The sequence below is a fragment of the Dreissena polymorpha genome, chromosome 1, assembly GCF_020536995.1.
Source record: "Dreissena polymorpha isolate Duluth1 chromosome 1, UMN_Dpol_1.0, whole genome shotgun sequence".
In the NCBI taxonomy this organism is placed as follows: Eukaryota; Metazoa; Mollusca; class Bivalvia; order Myida; family Dreissenidae; genus Dreissena; species Dreissena polymorpha.
In genome coordinates this window covers 87,675,195-87,689,056 of record NC_068355.1, presented here as the reverse complement: position 1 = coordinate 87,689,056, position 13,862 = coordinate 87,675,195, and the positions used below count along the sequence as shown (strand labels likewise).

The 13,862-nt window shown below is 36.0% G+C and overlaps 1 protein-coding gene across 3 annotated transcripts in view; it reads right to left on the bottom strand.

Moving 5' to 3' along the window:
- Positions 1 to 13,862, bottom strand: part of LOC127839218 (uncharacterized) — a 46,971-nt gene that overhangs the window by 13,167 nt on the left and 19,942 nt on the right. The window lies entirely within an intron of this gene.

Below are 13,862 nucleotides of genomic sequence, written 5' to 3'. Positions count from 1 at the left end.
ATTTGTCGTCTGCATAATTTTACTGCAACAGGCAGTGGTTGTCTTTCCATAGCGTAGTTAAGCAGTTAAGCGCATACTGATTTACAAAACTTGCTCTGTAACATTAGTGAGCTAACGCACACACTAATAACATCTGTTTTAACTTACAGGTATGTTCAATTATCAGGGAGAACTTAGAAAAATTTGACTTTGACAAACATTGATGGATAGATGGATGGATGGATGGATGGATGGATGGATGGATGGATGGATGGATGGATGGATGGATGGATGGATGGATGGATGGATGGATGGATGGATGGATGGATGGATGGATAGATAGATAGATAGATGTGAAAGTGTCAATACTGTGAAAGTGTCAATACACAACTGTTAGAATAAAACCACTGTACACATGCAAAACCACACATCTGATCCAGAATTAGTCTTACGCCAGACATTTGAACCAGATTAAATCAAATATTAATGACATAGCATTAATATTCAAATAATAAATTAACAAAATATATTTCAACTGAAATACACTTTCATTAATATGTATAGTTGTATGTTCACAAGCAGATTTTTTGTACTTGACAATCTACTGGTACTCTAATTAGCAGTCTTGGTTGAAGTGGGGTTTTCCCTTTGAGAGATAATGATGGTTATTCAACAGAAACAAGAAATACATGAAAAATATATTCATAAAAAAACAATTATAATGCACTCAAAGCTAGTCAATTAGTAAATTAAGTTGGAAAAAATATTTACAACAAACAGTAGAACTAAAAGACTTGATTATAATATCTCACATTCCTCAAATGTTTATGAGATTCCATTTTAACTAGGGATGCAAAAGGACTTAAAGGTTAAAGAAATCATTAATCGGTCAACCTTACCGGTACAGTGAACAACCTTACAAAGTACAATTTTTATAGTATAAGTTAAAAAATGTCATATGGCTCATACATTCACTCTCTATAGAAAAGAAAGTAATTCAAGATCGATTGCATTGATTTAACATAAGCGGGCAATATATCAGTTTCTACATAAAAATGTATTATAACATTTATTTTACTAATTTTGTAAATGTATGTAAGATTTGTATATACTTTTTCCTTTGTAAACGCATACAAGTAAAAAGTTATAAGTACTATACAATGTTCATTTTCATGTGTCATTTTATTTTTGGTTGGAAAGCTTATGTAACGTTTGAGTCATATCACTAACAACAATATTGTGTTTCCTTGTTCATTCCGTTTTAATTTTCTAAACTCAAATTCACAGAATATAAAGAGGTTTAAAATAAAACTAATTTTGAAGGAAATGGAAATTATATATTCTAAATTATCAGTATATTCATTTAATAGCGGTGTGACTGTGTATTATGACCTCAAATTCTGCTACTTACTGTGTATTATGACCTCAAATACTGCTACTTACTGTGTATTATGACCTCAAATACTGCTACTTACTGTGTATTATGACCTCAAATACTGCTACTTACTGTGTATTATGACCTCAAATACTGCTACTTACTTATGTTTTTTAACGTACCGTACCACGCAACTTCGAAGCAATTACATAAATACTAAATTTAATGATTTTCTTTGATAATGTTTGGTCAGTGTTTTTGTGCTTAAATTAGTTCAATAATTTGCTTAAAACTTGCCTCAGACTGTAGTGGTGGCATTGTTTATTACTACTAATAATATTAATTTCAGATATTAATAAGATGTTAAATGGTCAAGATTAAAACAATGAATGCTATTTGGATAAAAACTGTTACTTATAAACACTTATTTTCGCGAGCAATCAGTGTTGGATATTGGTTAACAAACATCAAAATAAGTCGTCCAATGTCTCAATTGATTTTTATTGCATGTTAGATAAATGTGTCAATTGGAATACGGACAAAACCCCTCCCGGATAAAAACCCTCCCGTCATTTTCATAGGGGGCGGACGAAAACCCTCCCATGAATAAACATGGGCGGACAAAAACCCTCCCATGAAAAAAACGGGGGAGGACAAAAACCCTCCCATGAAAAAACGGGACCGGACAAAAACCCTCCCGTAAAAGAAACACTTAGTGTTGCATTCATTAATCCTATAAAATTACCCATTGTGTGTATTGTGTTTTCAGGGGTATGAAATTGAAAGAAAATATGTAATCATTAACTGTAAACATACCGCTTTCTAATGTGCATATATATCCGATAATCCAATATGATAACAACATCAATTAAAACATAAAATGAGGCCATTTATAAACAAGTGAATTTAAATTTAGATTGAATGCAATACGATACAGTGCAACGATTAGTCGCGTCATATGCTCATTCATGCAAAACACGTGCTTTCCGGGAAGTTTCTGAAAATTTTGCGAAATATTTAATTTTGCTTCGACTGTAACGTTTTCAATTGCATTTTTGCAGACAATATATAAAGCATACTGTATTGTCAAATATGTCAATGATTCAGTTATTTAGGCCCACTTATCAGCTAATCATAACAATTAACTAGTTAATGGCATACAATAATATGTATCAAAATAGCAAACTGTGAATCTGCAACTGCGGACAAAAACCCTCCCGTGAAAGCAATTAAACACCGACAAATGTAATTGCTTCACACATTGTTGCATTCATTAATCCGCAAAGTTTACTCAAAATATCAAATTGTGAATCTGCAACTACTTTTAGTTTTTAAGTAGTTTATAACAGAATCAATTAAAAGCAATTAAACGCCGACAAATGTATTTGCTTCACACAATGTTCCATTCATTAATCCGAAAAAATCACTCAATGCTGACAACACTTGTTCAAAATATCATACTGTGAATCTGCAATATATATAAAGCAATTTGTTTGTGTAAGGGCACACAAGTGTCTACAATGTTGGTTTTTGTTTATCAATTGATTATGCTTATTTGTCAATGAAAGTAACATTATACTGTCTAGACTTCATAATACTTGTTATAAAACGAAATAAAGAATGTCTTGGGAAGCCTGTGTCCGCCTCTGTTATTTTTGCGATGATGACTAAAAAAGAAACACGACTTTGATGTTCTTAATGCACTGGCCAGAGCACAATTTGATATTTTATATATTTTATAGAAACACCCTACTTGTTATTCATACTAAGTAATCATAAATATCGTAGTTCTTATCATACTAAGTTATAATACAAATCTTAGTTCAAACATATATAATTGAGTCAAATGGGTGTAAAATAACAACATTTCAATTCGGAAATATTTTAATTAGTCATTATATAGTGTAATGTTACCTACTGAAGTGAAGTCTCTATTACAAAAAATAAATATCTCGGATAACCGACAACAAAATACAAATGTCGGAAATGACCGATTTCGGATTAAAATTCATAAATAATTGTTGATAGTTGAATTCGTGGCTCAGATTTCACGGGAGGGTTTTTGTCCGGTCCCGTTTTTACATGGGAGGGTTTTTGTCCTCCCCCGTTTTTTTCATGGGAGGGTTTTTGTCCGTCCCCGTTTATTCATGGGAGGGTTTTCGTCCGGCCCCTATAAAACTGACGGGAGGGTTTTTATCCGGGAGGGGTTTTGTCCGGCATTCGTGTCAATTACGTGTAGGCTAATAGCCCCCTCTCCCCGCAGTGTTCAAGTTAAATTTTTGCAAGTAAAACAAAACAATAGTGCAAATTTTCAAAACATATCCCCTGTTTGTAATTATAAAGGAACTGATTTATTGCTTTATTTCTTTGTTTGTTGACACGTAATTTATAACCCTCGTAGGGGATGCATGTTGTTATAACCAGATGCTATCATAAGTTGACAGTATGTCGCGCACAAATGGTAAAATTATACGAGTTATTTCATGATAAAAACATTATTTATTTAAATACTCAGGTTAACCTTTTCAAAAAAATGTTACCGGTTAACTGATCATATTGGTGGGTTGACCAGTTAATCTTTTGCATTCCTTATTTTACCTTATGACCTTAAAATCTATAGGCATCTTCCCTTTCTCAGAAGTTATCAATATACCAATTTGCATGATCTAAGATTGAAGCATTCTCAAGGTATTGTACAAAAACAAATTTACAGAGACTAGCGCCAGTGGCCTTGACCCTTGACCATTTAACGTCAATAGCGATTTTACTTTCCTCCCAAGTAAACATTATACCCTTTTGCAAGGTTGTAGGTAAAAGCATTCCCTAGATATCAAATGGAAACAAAAGTTCTATGAATCGGCTTCTGACATACCTAACAACCTACCTACAGATGAACAAGTTTAAAGCAATATTCCCCCACTTCTTCTAATGGGGGGGGGGACACAATAATATATATTTTACCAATGCCATCTTATAATGTATTGATTTGTGTATTTCAGACAATGCAAGGAGGTGACTCTTATTTCCGAGAAAGTAAAAAGCCACTCGACTGATCTGCACAGTCTGACAGACAAAATTGAAACTATTCTTGACGAACTGAAACAGTTTCATAGCAAACAAGAGGCCACCATTCAGTCTGTGGAGAGTTCATACAAGCAAACACTACAAGAAGTCAGCGATGTGCGTTATAAATTAAATGCTGCTTTGGACGAGCTTGAAAAAATCACACTGAAAGAACTGGATGATGTGAGGACTGCACTGCAAGCCTCCCTCAACAAAGACGTAGATAACTGCAACCAAATGAAGGGTGAACTGAAACAACTCGGAGATGCTGCACAAGACCTTGCTGACAGGAGTAAGGAAGAACTCTCATTTATAGTTGAAATGAAATGTCTTGACAAGATTCTGGAGTCAGAAGAATACCTGAAGGAGATCAGTGTTAAAGCCGACAGGTCAATATCATTCCTAGCCAACACAGAAATTGAGCAGATTTTGACCAAACAACTAAATCTAGGGAAAGTTTTACAGACAACCCAGTCATTGGCAGTGCCACAGGACCCAAATCATGTATTCACTGTAAAACAAAAGAGTGAGTATGATGTAAGAATACCAAGTGATAAATTAACATGCTGTATCGCAGGCATTTGTGTTATCTCTGATGATAAAATCCTTGTAGATGACCACTATAATAATAGAGTGAAGCTGCTGGACAAGAAGTACAATGTGATAGCCCACTGTGATGTGCCAGTGTCTGAATGTGACATGTGTCAGATTAGCGCATGTGAGGCGGCTGTAACTGTGGATAATGGGGTCCAATTCATCTCTGTAGCTAATTTACAGCTTGTTAAAGGCAGGAAACTTCAGTTTCCACATCCTTGATAAGGCATTGCCCATCATGCAGGCAACCTGTATGTCACCTCCGGTAAGGCTCTGTACCAGTACACTCTGACTGGAACACTTATTAAGAAGATCTATGAAGATACTGCTCCTAGCACTCCAGGTGAACATACATTGTACATGTTATATTTCTTTATGATCATAATAAAATAACTATGATTAAAAGCAGGATGGTGCAATTTAATAAAAAATGGAACATAATTGTTTTTATTTTGTAAGTTTACACACTCATTTTTATTTATTGACTAAAACATTCAAACTCTACATTGTAAAGTCACTGGCACTGTCAGTAATTATAGGTGTGAAAATAGACTTCAAACTCACAGATGAGCACTTTCTTATTGGATGATACTGATAAAAACGAAGTAGAAATTGAACTGCTATCTAACAAGTGATAATTCCAAAGGTTCATATAAATCATGAATTTTGTAATTTAATTAATATATACAAATCAGAACAACAAACAACTTTGAAGTTACAAGAAGTTTGAATAAACAGTAATCTAAAAACAGTGAAATACTGTATGACATTCTGAAAACAAAACTTCTTATACAATGAATTCCACTCTATATATACATTCTTAAATATTATTATCATTATATATATATATTAAGTATTAAAGAATTGAAGTGTGAAAAGCATTACATGTTCATGTTTTCAGTGTGGAATTGTGCTGTGAGTCCAACTGGAGAAAAGATCTATGTCACCAACAGGTCAAAGAGCACGCTCCAAACACTGTGCCCAGATGGGACCCTGATATCCACCTTCAATGATCCTGAACTACAAGATCCGCATGGTGTCCATGTAACACCTGCAGGTCAGGTCCTTGTCTGTGGGTGCTACTCCAACACCATCATACAGGTGGATGGAGAGGGCAAAAGAAAGCTGGCTACTCTCGCTACAAGGAAGGATGGAATGAAGTACCCAGGGTCAGTCTGCTTCAACAGCAACACTAATGAAGTCATTGTGGGCGGATGGAATAACAACAAAATCCTTGTACTCAAAATGTAATAGCCAGCATTAAGCATTTGTATGTTACATACAACAACATCATTGTCTATATTACCTTTGAAGACATGTCATTTGTATTCAGGTGGACATTAAAAGCATGCATATTTCAATAGTTCAACTCTCCATTTTTACTTGAAATGCCAGGTAATACTCAGTTGTCTGATATGAAATGATAAGTTCAATGAGCAGTTGTTTTTTCCCTTATAATACAGTTGATTACTTTAGGAAAATCTAATTGTTCTTGTCTTATTATTATGTATACCTTATTGTCCAATCCACCATAAGCTATGTGACTCTGGGATAAATCAGCTGTTACACATTTTCTCTAAATTGTACAATTACTCACATATTATATCTCACTCTGTCACTTTCAATCAGGATCTCTTAAAAGGCATGATGACTTTCAAAATCTAATAAATAACAAGAGCTGTCTCCATCAGAAGACATATGCCCCCGAAAAACGCTTTTTCGAAACCTAAACGCAGATTTCGAAATCTAAACGCAGACCATTAGTTCAAGGTCAAGGTCAAAGAAGACAAAATGTGTGTGCGTATGGAAAGGCCTTGTCCATACACACATGCATACCAAATATGAAGGTAACATCTGAAGCGACATAGAAGTTATGAGCATTTATTTCGAGCGGAAACGCATTTTTTTTATGATTCAAGGGCAGTAACTCAGAAGTGCCTGGGCAAATTTAGCTGATTTTCGAACTTAACCTAGATTTTATTGCCTTACACATCTTTATGAAGTGAAGATCCGATGACAATTGCTGGAGTTATATTGAGCGGAAAAGAGAAAAAAATCAATTTTTGAATGATTCAAGTGCCGTAACTCAGGAGTGTCTTCGTCAATTTGGCTGAATATCGATCTTGAACGAGATCTCATGACCATACACATTTTCATGAAGTGAAGCGAAGATCCTATGACATTTGCTCAAGTTATTGAGCGGAAACAAAAAAACGCAATTTTTCAATGATTCAAGGGCCGTCACTCAGGAGCGTCTGGGTCAATTTGGCCGTTTATCATACTTAACCTAACTGTTATTGTCTTACATATTTTCATAAAGTTTGGTGAATATCCTATGACATTTGCTCGAGTTATTGAGCGGAAACGAGAAAAAAAAACAATTTTAAGATGATTCAAGGGCTGTAACTCAGGAGAGTCTGGGTCAACTTGGCAGATTTTCGAACTTGGCCAAGATCTTATTGCCTTACACATTTTCATGAAGTTTGGTGAAGATCTGATGATAATTGCTCGAGTTATTGAGCGGAAACTAATCCGGACAGCAGACTAACGGACTAACAGACGGACGTACGGTGCGATTTTCATATGCCCCCAGAACCTATGTTCTCAGGGCATAAAAAAAATGACCTGTTCAATTTTAAAACTCAATCTTTACTCACAACTGAGATATTCAAGTTTGAAAAGTGTTGAGTTAGAAAAGTCTCTAAGTGTATTCATTTCATTCATTAAGCTTGTTTCATGGTTTTGCCAGAAATTGCTAGTAAGTAGTATGCAGACACGGGTTAAAAACCACTAATTTGGTCTGTAACCTGCCTTTAATACTTAGGCAAAACATATTTATAATTAATATCATCTGAAAGACAATACTTTATTTAAATTTCACCTATAGTCTATAGTAATGGGTACTTAGGCCAAAAAAAGAGAGGTCCGTTTCTGGTCACCTTGGAAAAAAAACAGGGTCGGTAGGTAGGGATTTTTTAATTCTGGTACTAGAATGGAAGGCTACTAAAGCTTATAATAAAAAATACATGTATATGTGCTTTGTTTGCTTGATATTTCATCTTAAATGAACGAAAATGAACTCTTTTTTTTGGGCAACCCCAATAAAAAGTTGAGGGTCCCCGCCGATTCGGGAGACATGGTCGGGCTACCCGAAACAACCTATTTTTTTTTGGGGGGGGGGCTTATAATGCATACGCTACAAAAATCTCTACCGCTTTGTTTACATAAGTCAGTAATTTGCAAACTGTGCAAGGAATTGTTTGATTGGCTTTAAACAACTACACAACATCTTTAATATAGTTACAATCATTATCCCCACGCTTTTTGAAAAAAAGGTGGGGATATTGTGGTGATCTCCGCCGTCCGTCCGTCCGTCCGTCCGTCTGTCCGTCCGTCTGTCCGTCCGTCCTGGCCACTATCTCCTCCTACACTAAAAGCACTAGAACCTTGAAATTTACACACATGGTAGCTATGAGCATATGTGCGACGGTGCACTATTTGGAATTTTGATCTGACCCCTGGGTCAAAAGTTATAGGGGTTGGGGTGGGGCCGCGTCAGAAATTATCACTCATTTTTTTAGGTTATTTTACATTTACTTCTTTATTTCTACACCGATTCACTTCAAATTGATACTGGACCTCACCTATGACAATACGGTCAATCTCAACCATGCATGGCCCCATTCCCAACCCTGGGGCGCCCCGCCCACATAGGCCACACCCACCAAAAATTTCCATTTACTATAATTTTTTCATTTCTACACGGATTCACTTCAAATTGATACTGAACTTTTGTTATGACATTAGGGTCAATCTCAACTATGCATGGCCCCAATCCCAACCCTGGGGCGCCCGCCCACATAGGCCACACCCACCAAAAAAATCCATTTACTATAAAAAAAATTTAGGTTATTTTACATTAACTTCTTCATTTCTACACTGATTCACTTCAAATTGATACTGAACCTCTCTTATGACAAAACGGTCAAACTCAACTATGCATGGCCCCGTTGCCAACCCTGGGGCGCCACGCCCACATAGACCACACCCGCCCAAAATTGCCTTTTACTATAATTTCTTCATTAATACACTGATTCACTTCAAATTGATACTGAACCTCTCTTATGACAATACGGTCAATCTCAACTATGCATGGCCCCATTACCAACCCTGGGGCACCCCGCCCACATAGGCCACACCCTCCCAAAATTGCCTTTTACTATAACTTCTTTATTTTTACACCCATTCACTTCTAATTGATACTGAACTTCTCTTATGACAATACAGTCAATCTCAACTATGCATGGCCCCATGATCAACCCTGGGGCGCCCTTGGGTCAAACATGCGGCGTGGGGATACGCGTCGGCCTCTGCCGCGCCATTTCTAGTTCAATATGTCATGCTTTTGAACATGGAACCACTACTTGCAGTTGAAACTATAGATTCTGTGAATGAAAACATAACCAAGAAATTTATGATTTGGAATGTTTTTAGGTACTATTTACTATGATGCAATTAAAAAACAAATGCTGATGCATTTTTTATTTGCACACTCTTTGCAATATTTTCGTATGCTATACTGTATTTTATTACCTAAGTTGTGTCTAAAAAATGGTAATGCACAATATAAAGTGGGAACTATTAATGAATGGGTGTGTTTTTGATCCCTGACATGTGATATTTTATTTCCCTGCAGTATTTATGGTAAAAATTATGTTGTAAAGGAAAACTAGAGCATTGTCACAGACGTGACGAATACCCCCATATGCCGCATTGACACAGAATATTTTGCATGTTGTCTTCACAAAAAACAGAAGACACCATTCTCAATGTTTAAAACGCACTAAGTGACCCCGTGACCTAGTTTTTGACCCGGCATGGCCAATGTTCAAACTTGGCCTACACATCATCTAGATACAACTTCTGACCAAGTGTGGTGAAGATCAGATGAGAACTACTTGAATTAGAGAGCGGACATCATGCTGAATGTGTAAAACGTACTAAGAGACCCCATGACCTAGTTTTTGGCCCATGTTCAAACTTGGTGTAGAGATCATCTAGATAAAACTATTGACATTGGATGAAAACTACTTGAATTAGAGAGCTGACACCATACTCAATTTTTAAAACGCATAAAGTGACTCTGTGACCTAGATTTTGACCCAACATGAAGCAAGTTTGAACTTGGCCTAGACATTATCTAGATACAACTTCTAACCAAGTTTGGCGAAGCTCGGATGAACACTACTTAAATTAGAGAGCAGACACCATGCTCAATGTTTAAAAACACACTAAGTGCACCCGGACAGACAGACCAACCGACAGACCAGTTCACTGCTATATACCCCCCTAAACTTCGTTTGTGGGGGTATAATAATTTCACAGTTATAAATTATTAAGTAATATGTATTATTGCTCAATCTACAAATTGCCAAACTTTATCCTTCATAAAAAAGACATATTTCTTATATCTGAATCTTTATTTTAACAAGAGGGCCATGATGGCCCTGAATCGCTCACCTGCCTAACCAAATACAATCCCAACCCAGATTTCATCAAGATAAACATTCTGACCAAATTTCATAAAGATTGGATGAAAACTGTGACCACTATTGTCTACACAAGGTTTTTCTATTATTTGACCTAGTGACCTAGTTTTTGACCCCAGGTGACCCAAATACAATCCCAACCCAGATTTCACCAAGATAAACATTCTGATCAAATTTGATAAAGATTGGATGAAAACTGTGGCCTCTATTGCCTACACAAGGTTTTTCTATTATTTGGCCTAGTGACCTAGTTTTTGACCCCAGATGACCCAAATACAATCCCAACCCAGATTTCTTCGAGACAAACATTCTGACCAAATTTCATGAAGATTGGATGAAAACTGTGACCTCTATTGTCTACACAAGGTTTTTCTATTATTTGACCTAGTGACCTAGTTTTTGACCCATGATGACCCAAATACAATCCCAACCCAGATTTCATCAAGATAAACATTCTGACCAAATTTCATAAAGATTGGATGAAAACTGCGACCTTTATTGTCTATACAAGGTTTTTCTATTATTTGACCTAGAGACCTAGTTTTTGACATAGTGACCTAGTTTTTGACCTCAGATAACCCAAATACAATCCCAACCCAGTTTTTATCAAGAAAAACATTCTGACCAAATTCTATAAAGATTGGATGAAAACTGTGACCTCTACTGTCTACACAAACAAATTGTTGAAGGTTTTTCTATTATTTGACCTAGTTACCTAGTTTTTGATCTCAGATGACCCAAATACAATCCCAACCCAGATTTCATCAAGATAAACAATCTGACCAAATTTCATAAAGATTGGAGGAAAACTGCGACTTCTATTGTCTACACAAGGTTTTTTTATTATTTCACCTAGTTTTTTACCTAGTAACCAAGTTTTTGACCCCAGATGGCCCAAATACAATCCCAACCCAGATTTCAGCAAGATAAAGATTCTGACCAAATTTCATAGACTGGATGAAAACTGCGACCTCTATTGTCTATACAAGGTTTTTCTATTATATGACCTAGTTTTTAACCTAGTGACCTAGTTTTTGACCCCAGATGACCCAAATACAATCCCAACCCAGATTCCATCAAGATAAAAATTCTGACCAAATTTCATAAAGATTTGATAAAAAAACTGCGACCTCTGTTGTCTACACAAAGTTTTTCTATTATTTGACCTAGTTTTTTACCTAGTGACCTAGTTTTTGACCTCAGATGACCCAAATACAATCCCAATCCAGATTTCATCAAGATAAACATTCTGACCAAATTTGATAAAGAATGGATGAAAACTGCGACCTCTATAGTCTACACAAGGTTTTTCAATTATCTGACCTAGTTTTTGACCTAGTGACCTAGTTTTTGACCCCAGATGACCCAAATACAACCCCAACCCAGATTTCATCAAGATAATTATTTTGACCAAATTTCACAAAGATTGGATGAAAACTAAGACCTCTACTGTCTACACAAGCAAATTGTTGACGGACGCACACACGCACGCAAGCACATACAGACGCCGGACATCACACGGTCACATAAGCTCACCATGTCACTTTGTGACAGGTGAGCTAAAAAAGCATTCAAAAACTAACAGATAATATTGATCAACCAGTTACTAGTATACAATATGACATGAAAAATTGACATAAGTTAAAATTTCATGTGCCATTTTTTTTATCAGACCCATGCAGTCCCTCTTACAACCTAGATTAAACAGTGCTGAGTGGGGCAAATCATAACCTCAGGGGCACAATTAGAATAAACTTGGTAGAAGTCCACATTACCATGTTACATGAAAAATACCAAACCTTTGGGCCTTGTGGCTTTAGCGATGATTGTTTGCTATATACAATTACAAATAAGGAAAACAGGTGACCCTAAATTTGACCCCAAAATATTATTTGAACAAACTTTGGAGACCATTTTACTATGCTACGTAACAAATACAGACATCTGAGTCTTGCACTTTCAGGGGAGATATTTTAAAACTCCAATTTTTAGCTCGGATTTTTAGTTTACGGAGAAAACCTGAGGTATTGTCATAGCCAGCTCGTCCGCCATCCACTTCATGCTTAAACCTTAATATTGGCTCTAAAATCAAAGTGCTTCCACCTACAACTTTGAAACTTCATATTTAGCTACCGGTACCCCTTGATGAGTTCTACATGCCATACCCATTTTTGGGTCACTTGGTCAAAGGTCACTGTGACCTCTAATATATATGTATTTTTTTATTGTCTGACAAGCTTTCATTTATAGAAAACTGCACCCGCAGCCAAGCATTGGCACCTGCTATGCGGTGCTCTTGTAAAATCTATTTTACATATGTGGCAGACAGGAACGATTTACACAACTTTCAAAGAGAGGCACAAAGGATCATTTTATAAAAAAGTGGCATTCAAATTAGATTGGTTACCTCCCCTTATCTTTCGCTACTCTCTATATAGGGATTGGTACAAGCTAATTTTACCGGTCCAAAATTGGGCCGGTTATTTTTAGAAACATATCAGGGGAAATAATCCGTGTACTGTTTCCGGTTTATTTTCCCAAACTTTTTGACAGCTGACAGGTAAGAATGAAAGCTCGTTCTAGTCAAATAAGATTCATAATACATATGCAACTTGAGTACTACATGATACATAATATCCTCGGGTTACTTAAAAGTGGAAATTCTTGATTTGTGAGCATGTGAATTTTTGTATTTGATCTAGTTATCAATGGAATGATAGAGAGATTAAACAAAATAATCCGGGGAATGCCGCGCGCGAACCATAACATTGTAACGTCACGTCACGAACTGCGCTACCGATTGGTCTTCGCGTTACCCAATTAAAATCGCCGATACATTAGCCTGTACCTGTTGTATATTATAGTCAACGAAGTCAACGGTTATATTCAACGGGGGACCAGTTAACATTAAAATCTGCCCAGCACTTCAGAAAAAGATGTAAGAATAAACAGTTAATGCATTCACTGACTGGCAAAATTTTTCCTAAAAATCAAAATTAGCATCAACAACGATTTTCCTAAAAATCTAATTCGAAATATGTGCTCATGTCCTCTAAAAATGAAAGTATGCATGTGTTCCAAATATAAAACTTACCATAACAAATTATATTTAGGGTTTTTATTCATAAACAAATATGCATGATATTTGACCTTGAAGTATGACTTTGACTTTGTATCCAGGAACATGGGAGTTGTAAAGGACCCTTCGTCTGGTTACTGAGAAAAATGAATTTGATAATAATTACTTTTAATTTACCTACATATATTTTTTTCTTAGAACTCAACATACAATGTCACAACGT